Raw genomic sequence first — 18,558 nt, 5'->3', positions numbered from 1 at the left:
GGTATTACTGGGGACATGGTTATTTAGTATTTCCACCCAGCAGATAAATGAATCAGCAGATACTGATTCTGTGGATAGGTGAGTCCTACTGTAATCAATTGCAACTCAATAACCATCATCCCGGTTATCATTATGTATTGTCAGAATTGTCATTATCATTGAGGATAGAAAAAAAATACATAGGATACAAAACAAAAGTAGGGGAGTGAAAATTGTTACTGGCAAAGTCACACTGGATGATATCAATGCACAGTCAATAGTGTAAGCCAGTGCATTACTGCATGTGGTAGAAAAACAATTGCATACAACCTCTGCGTGGACTCTGAAAATGTGCCACTGCCAGTGCAACCGCACTAGTTCAATAGCATCACTGGACAGATGCCAGTCTGTAGAAAAGGTCTCTCCTACATCCAGCAAAACTCAGAAGTAAGGTTTACATTGCTAGACTGTTGAATTAAAAATGAAATACTAAAGTTTCAAGAGTCTTCCTAAATTCTGAAATCTCTAATTGCGGTATATCATTAACACATTATTATCACACATTCCATTATCAAATGCTCATTTTATATCTGGCAAATTATAGCGTTGGATGATATACTGTAATTTTTATATAGCCTTTAGACTAGTTTTATTTTCCTCTGCTATATAAATGACATATACACTCAACTCCGGTTATCTTAAATAAAAAGAAACATCTGACTAGCAGATGGTATCCTATATGGAGTCATTCATATGTATTTTAAAAAATAGGAAAGGAATATAAAGTATATATGTTCAATCTCTGTGTAACTCACTCATCGTCACAGCATAAAATGGGGGGGGGAGAGATTCCTTCTTCACAGCACCTTACATTTAACAAATATAACACAAGGCAATCTTAAAACCATTCCTATAGAGTATTCCTAATTTGTAGATAGAATCAACATTTTAATTCTAATTATAAGCTGAAAGTACATTTTCCCCTTCTCCCCATCATGTCTGTCATCACAAAATACTAAAAGGGTTTTTTTTTTTTAAATGATTATTACAGGACTTATGGCTTTGGAATTGCAAGGTGTACCAGGAGATAAGGATTTCAAATTTAAAAGGCATTTGATACGACATTTTTACTTTCTGAAGCTACTTTTTCCAGAGAGCCTCTGTATGTGTGTCTATGTGTGTAGGTGTGAGAGGGAGGGAGGGAGGGAGAGGGAGAGATTCTATCTATCTATCTATCTATCTATCTATCTATCTATCTATCTATCTATCTATCTATCTATCTATCTATCTATCTATCTATCTATCTATCTATCTATCTATCTATCTATCTATCTATCTATCTATCTATCTATCTATCTATCTATCTATCTATCTATCTGTCCAATATAGTAAAAAAAAACACAACAGTATCCGGCAATTACAGCTAGAGTGACACCAACCACTACATATGCCATGGCAAAAGCAGACCTTTTATGCATTTAATAAAGAATGAGAAGAATCATTTTTGTGCAAAGTAAGCCAAACCGGGCTAAGAAGGCAAGAACACAAAATTGTGCAAAATTTGCATTGCATAAACTTCTTGTTCTTTCAGGACGAGAAAGAAGACGTGTTTACATCTTTTTCAAACAATCATCCGGTCGTTCTCTGCTTCCTGTAGGTATGTGCTTTGCTCCTCAAGAGGAAAGAAGACTATTTATAGATAGTTTGCATAAATAATAGGGTCCTCCCTGAGCAAAAATAGCACTCCTGCTCATTCTTGGCTTGAGACGAGGAAACTTGATGGGCTTGAAAACTCCCAGCTAAGGAACGTCCATCCACTGAAGCACCCTAAAATGGATGAGAACAAGACAGGTGTCCTTAACAGCCGTTCTTTATTTCTGGGCTCTTCCCTCTCTGTCTTCATCTTTGGGGGCATTCTCTGGCTCTCTGGTCCTTTATAAGAGAAGTCCACATTTGTTATGTATCACCTAGGGATTAGGCTACGTGTTTTTCTGTTTGTCCTCTGCAGTTTTTCCAAACCATTCTATTCTCTTTTGCATTATAGGAAATGCTAGGATATATTGTGTGCACCGGTTTATTTCATAAAGCCTGCATTTAAATCTGAAACTTCGCTGATCCTCAGTTGAGTCTGAGACCCAGGGTCAATAGAAATGGCTACCCTTGGTCTTCCCCGACCCTCAGGAACATCTTGTAATGTTTAGAAGTGTCCTGACCCAAAACTAATTGGATGATAATTTGTCCAGTTCAACCTTGAAAGGTTGTATCCTTCCCTTGGAAACCATTTTGTCAAATCTGGAGAAGCATGAGCAATTTCAGCAGTTTGGCTAGGTTCTCGCAGATACCTCCTTCCCCCTCCTAACCCTTGACAAATACAACTTGAGGGATTGCGAAGCCCTGTTCAAGTGTTCTGTAAGCACGCTTTTAAAATGTGTGAGCAGGAAAGGTGTTCTAGCCCAGCCATTTCCAACCACCCTCTATATGTAAAGGTTGAGAACATTCAGTCTTTGTAGCAATCTTTGTTATATCAAAGTGTCTGGTTTTATTATTGCGCACAAGGAAATTCAGTTAATTTTTTACACTCCACCTGTTATTTAGGCACAGTTGACCTAGTGTACAAGACTCCCTGGAGAAGACACCTCGTTTCTTAAAAGAAATCTATATAATTTTGTTTGCATACTGGTAGGTAACGAAAGTGTGAAAAGTTAACATCTTTTTCTTTTGGACCTAGTGAAGCGATTCTGAAGGAACTGCATGTGCTATCTACTGAAAGGGAAACAGACATAGATGTTTCTCTTTAATATTCAGATGAAAAACTTTGTGAATGTCATTTAGAACATTTTAATGTGTTGAAAATTCTAATTGGCATTGTCATTATAACTGGTCAAAACAGCTTTATGAATGAATAATTTAAAACAAGGATTCCCCCTCCCCCCATTTTGAAGGGAAAATGACATTTCCCTTGAATGAAAATTGGAGTTTACAATACTCTAATGTTTGAAAATGTCAAAATAGTTGTGACGTTTTTGAGACAAAAAATTAAGAATTGCGAAATGGCAGTGACATTTCACATCTTTCTCAATGACAGCTTCTTTCAAAAATCCATTGTCACAGAGAACAGAAACCATGCTACCCTCTTACTCAATTTTATATTTGGTATTTGCATTTTTATGATGCCTATTCTCAAAGTATAGATGGCTTTGCAATTTATTCAGCACCAGGATAAGTATGTGGCAGACTTGAATCTGACATCATGGGTGAGCTCTTTGTGACTGCAGCCAGAGACTGAAAATTGTCTGGAAAAAAAGAATCAAAACAAAAAAGAAAGGATCCACAGAGATACAGGCAGCCAGGCAAACAGGCAGCACCAGATGGAGGGTGCCAGGAGCTTGCAAACCATCAAGAAATGAGTGGAACAAAGAAAAATGAATGAAACAAAGAAAAAGCACTCCTGGGTTCCAACCCATCCTGGCCCTTTTACTGCTTCAAAATTCCTGCTCCCATACCTCCTGGACATCCTGATTGACTGATGACAGTCATTATTTATTTATTTATTTATTTATTTATTTATTTATTTATTTATTTATTTATTTATTTATTTATTTATTTATTTATTTATTTATTAGAGTTTTACCCTGCCCCTCTAGACAATGTCTATTTGGGGCGGCTAAAGTCATTATGTGACTAAACAAAAAACATTTCCCAGGTAATTTGATAGACAAAGATTAAAAGAATTGTTAACTAAAAGAAAGAAGCATGAGTGAACACTAAACTTTTTTTACACTCCTCTACATTTAAACAAATAATTTTCATATCAGAGCTTTTTTTTTCAGAATATAAGAAAACAAAAACAAAAATAAGAGTCTCTTATGTGTCTTTTTCTTCCATGTTAACACAACCTTTCCATCCCTGGTCATGAAGCACCTACAAGTTCTGTATCATCCCCCATAGATATTCCAGATCCAGTCGAACTTGCCCTATTAAACTTTCATTGTTGTTTAGTCGTTAAGTCATGTCCGACTCTTCGTGACCCCATGGACCAGAGCACCCCAAGCCCTCCTGTCTTCCACTGCCTCCCGGAGTTGGGTCAAGTTCATGTTGGTAGCTTCGGTGACACTGTCCAACCATCTCATCCTCTGTCGTCCCCTTCTCCTCCTGCCTTCACACTTTCCTAACATCAAGGTCTTTCCAGGGAGTTTTGTCTTCTCATGAGATGGCCAAAATATTGGAGCCTCAGCTTCAGCATCTGTCCTTCCAGTGAGCACTCAGGGTTGATTTCCTTCAAAATGGATAGGTTTGTTCTCTTTGCAGTCCAGGAGACATTCAAGAGTCCCCTCCAGCACCACAATTCAAAAGCATCAATTCTTCGGTGGTTAGCTTTCTTTATGGTCCAGCTCCCACTGCCATACATCACTACAGGAAAAATCATAGCTTTGACTATGCTGACTTTTGTCGGCAAGATGATGTCTGTGCTTTTTAAGATGCTGTCTAGCTTTGTCATCGCTTTCCTCCCAAGAAGCAGGCTTCTTTTAATTTCGTGACTGCTCTCACCATCTGCAGTGATCATGGAGCCCAAGAAAGTAAAATCTGTCACTGCCTCCATATCTTCCATTTCTATTTGCCAGGAGGTGATGGGACCAGTGGCCATGATCTTAGTTTTTTTTTTAATCTTGAGATTCCGACCATTTTTTGCACTCTCCTCTTTCACCTTCATTAAGAGGTTCTTTAATTCCTCCTCACTTTCTGCCATCAGAATGGTATCATCTGCATATCTGAGGTTGCTGATATTTCTTCCGGCAATCTTCATTACGACTTGGGATTCATCCAGTCCATCCTTTCGCATGATGCATTCTGCATATAAGTTAAATAAGCAGAGAGACAATATACAGCCTTGTCGTACTCCTTTCCCAATTTTGAACCAACCAGTTGTTCCATATCCAGTTCTAACTGTTGCTTCCTGTCCCACATATAGGTTTCTCAGGGGACAGATAAGGTGGTCAGGCACTCCCATTTCTTTAAGAACTTGACATAGTTTGCTGTGGTCCACACAGTCAAAGGCTTTTGCATAGTCAATGACCCTATTAAACTGCTCTATGCCAAACAGCTCTTGTGGCAAATTTTTTAAAAACAGTGTCTGGCAATGCATAGAACATGGTAGCAGTTGAGTGGACCACATACTAATCCAAACATTAATTTGGAAGTTGTGGATCATGTGAGTTCACATTGAAATATAGACCTCATGAATTCCTCAAGCTTCCCAAATTAGATGTACTAAAATAGAGCATATCTTCCCTTCTGTCACATGGATGAAACCAATATAGCCTTTCTTTTGCAATGCAATGAAAACCCAATGTCCTGTATAAATATATGGAAATGATGTATAAATTCTGGCTGCAGTTTTAGATTAAATTGCATGATAATCTGCTTTCAGTGCCCTTACCTGCCAAACAATTTGCTGTAATTAATTTTCCCAGGGCAGTAACAATGCTATTACAAAATCATACCAGGAAGGCAAACAGCCCCATTACCAAGTGCAGAAAGGTTGTTTCACTTAAACAAACATTTCCATTAATGTTCCTTGCAAAAGAATCCCCATCCTGACATACAGCATAAAAACCCATTCCCCTGGCAGTTGTTCACCTGAAACTCTTGTGCCACTAATATTTAAAATGGTTGGAATGAGACTTAATAACACGTATTGCCATGCAACTCATGCTAACATTTGAAAACCCACTGAGAACACTTAGTAAGGTGGAAATTTAAATGCAGTTATAATTATGGCACAATGCGATAAAGAGAAGCTGAGTGCAATATGCCTGATCTGAAGCGCAGGGGTGTTATGCATGCAAAGAGTAGAGGGTGGTGGTGGGAGTAGTGGGGGAGAGAAAAGCAAATAGTTTTTGTTTTACAAAGTTCTATGGTTTTCCACTAAGATCTCTGTAGTAGTATGATGGATTACAGGCATAACTCTCCAATTGTCTCATGCTCATAAGCAGGGATACAGAATTGCAACATCATGCTCCTCACTGATGAAACATAGCAGGGCATTGGCTGGTGCTCCCATTCAATTTTTTGCATTGTCAACAATGATATTTTGCTCCCCCCCCAAAAAAGTTGCCCTTTTAAAAATTAATATCTCTTTTTTGTACAAGATTGATTGATTGATTGATTGATTGATTGATTGATTGATTGATTGATTGATTTATTTATTTATATCCCGCCTATCTGGTCAGTTAAGACCACTCTAGGCGGCTAACAACATAAAATAGAACAGTTAATATATAAAAAACAATTTTACATTAAAAATAGACATAATAAAATAAACAAATAGAAGGGAGAAAGAGGGCATCAGGGATTGACTGGAGGGAAGGCCTGCCGAAACATCCATGTTTTAAGTTGATTTTTAAAGGTACCCAGCGAGGGGGGCCACACGAATCTCAGGAGGTAGGTTGTTCCAGAGGCGAGGAGCCACCACCGAGAAGGCCCGATTTCTTGTCTTTTCCTTCCGGGCCTCCCTCGGCGTTAGGCCCCTCAGCCTCACCTCCTGACTCGCGCGAGTGACATGGGTAGATCTTGGTGGGAGTAGGCGTTCCACCAGGTATCGAGGCCCTAAACCATTTAGGGCTTTGTACGTAAGCATCAACACTTTGAAGTTGATGCAGAAGCGGATGGGCAGCCAATGCAATGCAGCCAGAGTGGGGGAAATGTGCTGGTATTTTTTTCATTCCACTGAGTAGTCTAGCCGCTGCATTCTGCACCACCTGAATTTTCCGCAGCAGCCTCAAAGGAAGCCCCACGTAGAGCGCATTACAAGATTTCATGTCTTTTACAGTGTATATTCAATTCACACAGTTGCATGAATTTGGAGAATTACCCAGAATTAGGGGTGGCTGCTGCTTTATTTAAGAACTTGAAGCATTAGATGGGTTGCTTGCATCTTTCTTAACCATCCATCTGGGCTCAGTGTGTGTGTGTGTGTGTGTGTGTGTGTGTGTGTGTGTGTGTGTGTGTGTGTGTGAGAGAGAGAGAGAGAGAGAGAGAGAGAGAGAGAGAGAGAGAGATTGCTCCTTAAAAGGAAATGAGAGACCTTGAGGCAAGCAAAGAGCTCTTTGTCAGCTAGACATGAAGACCCCTTGGAGGAACCCCACTGGGTTGAGACTGCCTAAATCAATGAGAACAAAGAATGTAGCCATGTATTATTTCCATCTCTACTTAAGAGGTGGAAGGCAGCCCATCTCGGAGAAGGAAAACTCCGATTTCAAACCTCCACTGCCTTGTGGCTATATCCACCGATGGAAAAGGCTTCAGGAGTTAACCTTGAGGCAAAATCCGGAGCTGGAGTCCCGAAGGCAGCTCGTGTCGTTCTGCCAACTCCTGCGACATTGCTGGAACCAGTTGTATTGGCTCTTGCCTTTCCATTGGACCATTTCAGCAACGCGGAGAGGGGGGATTTGCTGCTTGGGTAACAGCCTATCCTCCATATTACCTTACCCAGGCTTCATGCTCTGGAGAGGACACTCTTCAATTCAGAGCATGTTACCATAGTCTCTCGAGACTGAAGGATGCCTATGATGGGACTTAAGAGGTTTACAGCATCTAGAAATCCAATCAACAGAGTCCCTGAGACTTCATGGCCAAAGCTTGAGACCTAGGGCTAGGCCGTTGTGATCTCAGGTGAGTAGATTTTTATGGTAACTCAAGGGACAGGTCCTTGTGACTTGACCGGGCAAGCCTTTGGCAACAAATTGGAAAATGTTGTGCAAAACAGCTAACCCACATTGAGATTCAATAGCAAATTTGAAGGCCATTGTATAAAATCTAGCTGCAGGAGCAGGAGCACAAGCTCTGGGACATGCCAGCTAAAGACAAAGATAAAAGGCTTCTCAGCATGTCCAGATGGCATGTCCTGAAGTCTTGAGAATAAACTGCAAAATCTAGGATTTCTAAATTGTCACCATATCATTCCCTGAGATTTTGGATCTGAAACCTGAGACCTGGAGAACAGACCCACATCTCTAAAGGGCAGAAGCTATCTCTAGGGTGGATGGAGTCCAGACACTGAGTGACAATGTTAAGAAACTGCTCAACACACTTGTCTTACTTACCTCTCTCAGTACAAAAAAATCCCAGGGATATATGCATTTTAATTTGGGGGAGCGGGCAGAGAATGGCAATGGAGATGGTTCTGTTGTGGTCATTGTTTGGACTTTAATGTGCCATTAAGGATTTTACCTCCCCTGCTTCTAGAAGAGAAAGCAGAAAGGTATTTAGAAAACCCTGAGGGAAGGGAGATCAGTGGAGAAAAGGAAGGGGGACGCAATGAATTTGTTTTCCCTGACAAAGTGCCTTTTATAACCTGTGAAAGTTTAGTTGTGCTTGTGAGGCGTATCAGCTCTCTCCAATTCATTTTGAAAATGCATGCCACACTCACAAGCTTAGAGGGAGCTTAATTACAATCAATGGAACAATTAAATGGAGAGGAATGCGCAATAGAGAACAGAAATGAATAGGAAGCATATGTGTAAGTGTACCTTTGGGCAAATGCATTAGAGGCACAAGATTGTCATTATCCCTCTCAAATCACATCTCTATTTGCTTACATGTCGGAGAAAGAGACAGGCCAACTTATAGAGCTTGAGGATGTAGATTGTGAACTATATTGAAGTAGGATGCAGGAGTGGATGCCACAGATTGCCAGAAAAGCAAACAAATGGATGCTAGACAGAATCAAGGGTTAACTTTCTCTGGAGGCAAAAATTACTAAACCACGACTATGGTACTTAGGATATACCAAGAGAAGGCAAGAGTAACTGCAAAAGACAATAATGCTGAGAAAAACTGAAGGTAGCAGGGAAAGAGGAAGACTGAACTTGAGATGAGTTGACTCAATATTCCACAATGCCATAGCCTTGAGACTTCAAGACCTGAACAAGACTCTTAATGGCAGGACCTTTTTAAGGCTTCTAATTCCGAATAATAATCTTAGAACTGCAGAGCTGGAAGGGACCCCATGGATCATTCAGTCCAGCCCCTGTCAAAAAGGCACAGTGAGGAATTGAACCCCCAACCTCTGGCTCAGATGCCCTAAATCACTGAGCTATCCAGCAGTTCACGGCTACCATAAGTCAAGAGCAACATGATAACACATAAGAAAACCAATAGGGTGTAAGCTATTCTGCACTCGCCCCCATGAATCTTACTTTCCTGTCTGTAAACCCAAGAAGGAAGAAAAGCGGTCAATATTAATATATGCTGAAACTAGCCAATTTGTTTCAAAGTAGAACTTTCCCTCTCTCACCCCCAGCCTCAGGATATAAACACATAGTTGCAGGAGAATCTCCGACATGTCCTTTGACGGCCCATATGCTGATCCAAAGTCCCTTTTTGAAACATTCTAAGAGCAACCGTTTGCCGTTCGAGTCAACATTGAAAGCCAGTGTGGTAGAGTGACAAGAAGGGAGGGGAAAAGTTATCTTATCAGGCCAGAATCCTGTTGCAACCATGATGAAGAAACTAGTAATTGCAGAAGCAGCATCACTAATATGGCCAGCTGGCCACTGTGCCACTTTTGGGGTGAACATTAAGCCACATGCCCATACATGTGACAGACAATTGGCAAAGGGTGGGAAATCATTAACAACAACCCCCCCCTTATACATCAGAGATTTCACAGTCAGATTCTAGTTCCTGAGATTCGACAGACGAGAACAGCCACAGTGGCTGTGGGATTCTGAAGTAAACTTTCCTATCTCTAGTAATTAGTTTTGGATTGGGATTTGGAATATCTGAGTTCAGGATTGTTATCAGGGGAAAGCAAGAATAAAGAGTGGAGTCAGTGAATCAGTGGAGGAGAAGCAAGATACAAATAAATTTAAAAAACAAACACTATCATAACTCTCCCCACCCTCGCTCACAATCCCATAGAAATTTGCTCCACAGACCCTGGAATAATTGTGCCAAGATCTTGTCCCCTATGAATTCCCTTTTCACAAGTATTTCACTTTTCTAGATATAAATATGGGCCTAAGCAGAGTATTCATCAATAGTTCAAATTAATCTGCAGGTCTTAAGGTATCATTTTCACTCGTGCAGCCATATGACTGTTCACATACATAAAAAGGACGACTTAATAATATTCAGAGAAAAGGATGCAAAACATCTTTCTGGAACTTGACATCAGGGATCAGTTTAAATCTGTGGTGGCTTTTAAAAACTTGGACTCAAAGGAAAGTCCAGGAACTTGGAGCAGAATCGTACACAAGAGTGCCGCTTAGTTCCAGCAAGAGGATTTTGTATGTTCTTGCTGAAGATAGAAAACATTTCATTTTCCTTTCTCCCTAGAGAGCTAACGTTGGCATGATGGGCAAAATATTGTCATTTCTGCTAAATAAGCTTTAGAGGATTTTTGTAGTATTGCAAGACCCTGCAAAATGTCTTTTTTAAAAAAAAATAACTTGAAATCATGGTGAGAAAAAAAGATATGGGTGTGTACAATACCAGCAGCCCAGGGTCCAAGGTGGGAGGGGTGTCCTACTTTGGAGTGAGGCATCTCCTCTGCTTGAACCATGAGTTACTCTTTGTCCATTGAACTGGAAGCAATGTGTTTGTCAGGCCATTGACGAAGCTGTCTTCTGGGATGGCCCCCAGATGAAGATTCTATAAGTAGACTCTAATACCTTCCAAAATGGCGGTGTCTTGTTGCTTTAGCAGTAGAGTCAACACAGAGAATAGCTGAAAGGAAGAGCCAGCTGATAAGGGACCATGGGTCCATTGCCACAGAAATGGAGGCACACCTTTTCCAACCAGGAAACTTGAATGTATTAGGTTGGTGTGCTCAGATTAGAGGGCAGATGTTCCATGCACCAGTTGGAGAAGATGAACCCCAAAGCTGTGAGGAGAATGTTTCGAGCACTGGGGAGAACTTTGAGAAAGAGAGAGTGAACAGATGTATCTGTTATTTCTGAGGACCTCGCTCAGGTTGTGGCACAGCACAGGTGTGTCAATCCGTCACCACAACAATCATCGTATGGCTCTGCATTTATAAGAATAAATAAGGACAACAATTTCTCTTCACGTTGTGACAGGTCCTGATAAACAGATTGTGTATCCTATTGAATTGGAGGGGGAAAGTCTCATTCCCATACACAAATATGACGTTTTCAGACATTTTAGCATCTTCTGTGTTTCTCCATCTGGCTTTTTCCTCAGAAGGAGACTGGTAGCTAGTAAGATAATATGTGAGGGAGAAGTTAAGCTCATATCTATGGCTATTCACTGGGGAAGTTTGTTCTTTAACACAGCATAACTACAGTTTATTAACATTTCACTAGAATAACCTGTTTGTTTAACTGGCAAATTTAAAGGAGAATTATGCCAGGATATATTTTAATTCATCTTTGTAATATTGACAACCTTGCATGTGCCCAGAGGGAACATCCTGCTACGCTATCCATTTCACAGTGGTTAGCGTACGCCTTGAGGGCCTGGCTGTTGAATCGGATTGATGAGTTTTGTTATGGTTATATAAGAGCCCAATAAATTAAGAGTCTCTGTTTGTAGTGTTGTTGCTTACAAGAGCATGGGCAAATATTTTGAAGTAAGGAAAAATCCACTCTACCCAGAGAGCAAGTCTGACACACCTGAGGTTTTGAAGGCACCCAGTGGAAGCTCTACTGTATTCTTCCTCATGACAAGAGTCCCTAGCTATGTCATAACATGGAAAATGCTTTTGAATTCTCCTTTTGGTTAAAACTTCTGTACTGCCACATGGCATGGCAGTGACACTTCCATTCAGGAAAGGAAATTTTCAGAATCGTTCAGTAGATCTTCTCCATGTTCTCCTCAGCAACACCACAAATACCACCTAAAACTAAGTACATTTTGAGGGAGAGATTGATTTTTTTCAACATATAGTGACATTTTAATTTATTTGTCCTCTTGATTTCATAGATTTCCTCATTGTCGTTTTGTTTTTAATGTACTCTGTCTTCTGAGTTTTAATTGAACGTTGTCACATAACATCAAAAATGAAATGAGCAGCAGGTAGCCTTTGATAGCATGTTCTTGGGCTAAGCTCAGATGCGAGCTTAACAACTAGGTGGCCATGTGTCCTCTTTTATACATAATAACTAAAGGCAGCTGAGAAATGAATCAAGCAAACAAAGAAACAAACACGATCTGTCAGTTCTTTTGAATAGGTTTTTCACCTTTGAAGACTTATTCCGTAATAAATGATAATGGTTTGTTGGTAAAGGATATCCAGGTTATGGATAACAACAGCAGGTAACAACACAATTATTGTAGTGTTTCATACCTGGTAATGACTTAAGAACCCTTGACTGATATTTAACCCTTCAAGATGGGTTACAAGCATCTGTATATATTTTATTTCAGCTGCTTCTATTCGAAATATGGTTCTATAATATTTCTTTTCCAGGATTGTGACTTTCAAATACTGTAAAGAGGGTCCAGGCACATACACACACTTGCATATTCCACTTACATGCAATTTTGAATCAGCTTCTTGGATGTACTCCTAGGCCAATGACCATCAGATCCTATGCAATATAAGGAGGAATTGAATTCCTACTAATTTCCCATAGGAGGTTTTGTCTGGAGATGGCCAGGTAGGCTTCCATGGGTATTCTGCGGGGGGGGGGGTTGTTTTTCTGGGCCTCCTCTTTGTTCCCCCTCATCACATGGCCCAAGAGGCAGGGCCTAGTGTTTTGAATTGGGTTGTTCTTGGAGTCTGGTGCCATTCCCATAGGATTCCTACTAATACTCTTTCAGATAAAGCATCTCTATTTTTGGAAATGCATTTTAGAGGAGATACTACCTGACCTTTTATTCCAGTCTCTTTGAACATTTCAACATCAACCATGCTGTGAAAAGGAGAAGTGTAAGCAGCTTTCAGGAGGGCACCATCTGATTTTCCTGGTTATGTTTTGATAGGTAAGAAAGTTCTTTATTGAAAGGCCTGGACTAACTAAGAAAAGATAAGGAAGTAGTGAACTTTCAGGAAGAAATTTTGCTTCTCTTTTTCCAATACACCTGTCTCTTGAAGTACACAAGTGTGAGCATTACAATTCTGGTTATACACAGGAGGTTATTCAACAAGCAAGCAAGCAAGCAAGCAAGCAAGCAAGCAAGCATGCATGCATGCATGCATGCATGCATGCATGCATGCATGCATGCATACATACATACATACATACATACATACATACATACATACATACATACATACATACATACATACATACATACATACATACATACATACATACATACATACATACATACATACTGTGCTGCTAGTCATCTCTGAGACGTAGCCTGGGAAAAATGGGTCTCAGACTTACCGTGGTCCCTATTAGTAGTGATGATGTGGCTCCTCCTGATCTGATGACGGTGTCCGCTCTCCTGCCATGGCAGCTCAACATGGCGGCTGGGGAGTACCCTCGGGCATTCTATGAAGTCAATACAGTAAATTCATCTGGTATGCATGTGTGTGTGTGTGTTAATCAACAGTTTACGCTTGTAGTTATGTTTGGGGGGCACAAAAGAGTTATACATGGATTTTGAACTACATGGGGGTCCAGTGCTCCTAACCCCAGAGCTGTTGAAGGGAGAAGTGTATGAGCTGTTGTTCTTTGACTTTTGTCTCAGACAAAAGCAATGTTAGTTTCCCTGCTATAGGCAGTTAGGCAGCAAATATTTTCCATGAGTATTATTGATATTGTTCAGTCTCAACCCATTGTAGGGCTGCTGCTGTCTGCATATAATAGCATAAAGTAATGATTTATTCCCCTAATACAGGAGGAAAACAGGCTATCTGGAAGCATATGCAAGGTGTTAATATTTCATCTACTGATAACAATGAATCATGGCAAGGGTCTTTTTTAAAAAATTCATTTGCAGTATTCTATTTGCATGTATTATTTTGTATGTCCTTCCCTTTTCTGTTTTCTTTCTTCGGAAGCAGAAAAAGAAGAATAGCAGTTAATTCATGGCAACTGAAGAGCTAAGGCAGGATGAAGTTGGCTGTTCTCTATAAGAACCCAACTCCTCTGAAAGTTCCATTGATTCATATAGGCTTACTCTGATTGAGACTTTAGCATAATGAGTAGGCCTATTTGAATCAATGGAATTTACAGAGGGGTTGACTCACTAAATCTCCATTGTTTCAATGAGCCCTTGTACTGTGACTAACTATGCTAAGCAGGACGATTTCAACCAGTGATGTCCACGAAGAAACCTTACCACTACTTCTGCAGTACCTAACTGTGCGCAAGCAGTGTAATCTAAATTACTTTCCTGATCAGACTTTCTGCTCAGCAGAGGCTCCATAAGAGCTAAGCCTGCACAGTGTTATGGCACATCCTTGGGGAAAATGGGGACTTATTTTGTGAGTACAATTTCTGCCAACTATGTGACAGACTACAAAAAGATACCCAAGGGGGACAGAGCACATAAAGGTAGGAATGTTGAAGGCTGTTGAAAGAATTTCAATAAATCTGTAATTTCCTCACAGAATTTCTCAACAGCAATGTGTGGATTTGTCTGTTTCTGACCACTTTCACACAATTCTGCCATTCTATTCCTACCATTCGTGTACAAATTTCTGTTCTGGACATATCTACAAATTATAAGCGCTTACGCCTGTTGGACATGGGACATAGGACACCGTAGGCATGGGACTGGATCACATCAAACTCACACACAGAATGAGCAGGTTGGGGGGGCGAATCTCACAAAAGCTATCCATTTTTATCCATTAGTGTTTAATCTGTACTGTATCTGTTTAATTCTTTTTGCAACAATTGTGAATTCTTTTAGTAATAATGTAGCAATCAAATAAATTTCAGTAATTTACTGGAGTGAGAAAATACCAGCATATCTCTCCTACTCTGGCCGCACTGCATTGGCTGCCCATCCGGTTCCGCATCGACTTCAGTGTTGATGCTTACATATAAAGCCCTAAACGGTTTAGGACCTCGATACTTGGCGGAACGTCTTCTCCCACCAAGAACTACCCGTGTCACTCGCGCAACCCAGGAAATGAGGCTGAGGAGCCTAACGCCGAGGGAGGCCCGGAAGGAAAAGACAAGAAATCGGGCCTTCTCGGCGGTGGCTCCTCGCCTCTGGAACAACCTACCTCCTGAGATTCGCGCGGCTCCCTCGCTGGGCATTTTCAAGAACCAATTAAAAACATGGATGTTTAAGCAGGCCTTCCCATCAGATAATTCCTGACACCCCCTTTTCCCTTTTCTTTTACCTCTCCTTTAGTTATTTTGTTTAATATTCCCGTTATGAAAAATTGTTTTTATATGTATATTCATTGTATGATTTTTTAATGTTGTTAGCCGCCTAGAGTGGTCCTGATATGACCAGATAGGCGGGATATAAATAAAATAAAATAAAATAAATAATTTATTGTTTTTATTCCCAGTGAAATTTATAATTCATCATCAATTAAAAGGATATACATAAAGGATATATGTCCGCTATCTTCCCCTGAAACACATTTATAGAACGGGTTAGTGTTGTTTGTTATAACATTGTAATATGCCTGGAGTCCTCTTGAGGAGAAAGGCAGAGTATAAATATTTTAAGGAAGGAAGGAAGGAAGGAAGGAAGGAAGGAAGGAAGGAAGGAAGGAAGGAAGGAAGGAAGGAAGGAAGGAAGGAAGGAAGGAAGGAAGGAAGGAAGGAAGGAAGGAAGGAAGGTCGTTATCATTAGTGAATATCTTTCTTTCAGAGGAAGGCATTAGAGGAGGTAGCCTGATTGAATTCCATATTGTGCTTCCAGGAAACTGCATGCTACCATGGTACATTCCTTCTACCATTTTATTTGCTATTATATAGGATTCTCTGCTCTCCGTCTCATCTGTTCTGCATGGCTACTGTGTTTTGCCGTGGCCAATGTCCCTTTCCAATTTGAAAATCAATTTGTCAAGATCTTTGGGACAGACTGAGCTACACAAATGTGTGCTCAGCATTGGCGAGAAAGTGCCTGATATTAAGGTCAATTGTCCATCCTCATCCCTGGGGGAGCTCAGCAAAAGCCTATAGTGTTAGCCCTGAGATGAACTTGATGCCCTGGGTGACTTAATTCTTGCCTGCAAAACAGAAAACGAGAAACTGAATGCAAGTCTTGTAGTCTCCTTGAGGATGAGATTTATGGTATTTTTCTAAATGGAAAGTGTTGACTATTTGTAGTCCTGTCTACACATAAAGATTGGCTGAAATGTCTACCATGTTGCATAGCATGAATTGCTTTTGAGTAGCTAACTGTAAATAGCTGCCTAGAGTGGTCTTAATTGACTAGATAGGCGGGATATAAATAAAATAAATAAATAATAGTGTATCCTGGTCAAAATGCAGCACATAGCTGCAGAGGTTGATTACAATTCTCTCCCTATGAACAGGCCAGGACAAACTGGGAAGAAAGCAAAAACTTTCCTATGCACACAGGAGAAATGGAAAACATTGCTTTTCTGAACCACCCTCCCCAGAAACCCATCCCCAGCAGGGACACTGAGAAAAGTGTAGACAACATAGGTAACAAACATATTCATGCCGAAATGGACCAAAATGGATTGATGGGTGAACAATCTACAAGATAGTGCAAACTGAAAATGAATGTCTATCTCTTGTTTAGTCTTCATCCATCACTATCTCAGTCTAGATCCTTAACTCTAATTTGATTCAGTGATAATTGCCCTTGATGTAGTACCAAATGGCTCCATGCAGGAGGCAAACTAAATATGTACTGTTGATCACAGCCTCACTAAACTGGCTAATGCATGTTTTCATGTGATCTCACATCCAAGCCCACTAAGTTGATGCACATGAATAGTTTCCTGTAACTGAAGCTGAACTGAATGATTCTCTTTTCTATCATACAGATAGTTTATAATAATAGATAATGTTCTTCACCCTGGCACTAGTTGAAATACACTATTATAAAAGTACATATTTTCTCTTTGTCCCTTTCATTGTGTTTGCAGCTTTGCCTGGCAGCCCTTCACATGCATCGTTAGGAGATGATGGTATATATTGTATCCCTACTCCTTCTACTGGGGAAGTAAGTAGTACATATTTTGAAAGCCAAGATAGGATGTCTGTCTGTTTATTCATCTACCCATCCATCCACCCATTTTAATTATTATTTTTTCTTCAAAGAGACTGATTGTCTGTAGAAGGTCTTTGAATATCTCCCTGTCTGACGATCTCAAGCGTTCCTGAAGCAGAGGTTGGCAGGGGCGGGGGAGTCAAGTTACTGTATGAGATCAACAAATACAAGACAATGTTGCTTTTGTCACGGCAACCAACCACAGAAAGTAGATCCGTGTCATTTGTGTTGAGATGTCTGTCCTACAGTCATTGGAGAGAAAAAGTACAACTAGCATTAGAGCATGTCAACTGAAAAGGTGATATCTATTGGATTGGGGGATGATGATGGTTGAGGTTCTTGCACTTGTGTTATATCTTAGGGACCTTGTTCATACAGCCAGAATGTGCTCTTTCCATGTTGAAAAAGGAGGAGGAGGAGGTTGAGATTGTAAGTAGAGTTGGAGGTATTTGTATTCATATGAATACCCCCCTACAGGTGCAGATAATGGGGGTCCGGCACCCTGGGGTCAGACCAACCACTCATGATTTTTCTGCTGCTGCGAGATCCACAGAGCCTTCCTATCGCTCTGTTGCTCACGATGGATTGGCCACTCTGTGACTTGGCAGAGAGGCTAGTCATCCCGCCTTCTGCCAGGACTGGCTAATCTATCATGAGCAACGGAGCAATAGGAAGGCTCCATGGAGCTCGCGGCAGCAGCAAAGTCTTGAGTGGTCATTCTGGCCCCAGGGAGCCAGATCTTTGTTATCTGCACTTGTGGGGGGATATTCGTATTTGTTGTAAGGTTATAGCAAACTCTGCAAATCATGGATTTTTTTGGCTGGATTTGGAAAATCTGCCATCAGGAAAGAAATTGTGGGGCACTGGCCATCTATAGGAACATTGTGCTGGTCTATCTGGATTGTGGCCAAACATTCTCAGCAAGGCTGGCTCTAGGTAGTATTTCTGTTGCTTAGAGAATGCCTTATGTCTACTGCACAGTCATGATGCTTATACTGACTATGTGGGTTTTATGTAAAGAACATACCTGTTTGTTCAGGTATTTGATATTTCAGGTAGTTTGTTGATCTAATTGATGGCACTGAGCCGTCAAAACAAATGAATCAGGTTGTGGCCATATAAAACACAAGCAGTGATAGCCCAGATTGGGACCATTGAAGTTTGAAGGGACCATGGATCCTTTCTTGACAGTGTCAGCTACAGGTAGAAAGTTGATCTGGACACTCAAACAAAACAGGCACACACACCACACTAGAGTCCTAAGTCTTATCAGTCACTCCGCACTTACTCTACAATAAAAAGATATGGAAGTATCCTGTACTTTGTCCTTGAGAGCTCTAAGCTGCCCAACTGGGAACGGACGTCAATGTCATGCTACCGAAAACAATAAAGCTTCTTTCAATGTGACACCATGAAGAAGAATTAAGGCCTGCCCTTACCACGAAC

The sequence above is a fragment of the Pogona vitticeps genome, chromosome 6, assembly GCF_051106095.1.
Source record: "Pogona vitticeps strain Pit_001003342236 chromosome 6, PviZW2.1, whole genome shotgun sequence".
NCBI classification, from domain to species: Eukaryota; Metazoa; Chordata; class Lepidosauria; order Squamata; family Agamidae; genus Pogona; species Pogona vitticeps.
Note: the sequence above shows the minus strand (reverse complement) of the source record.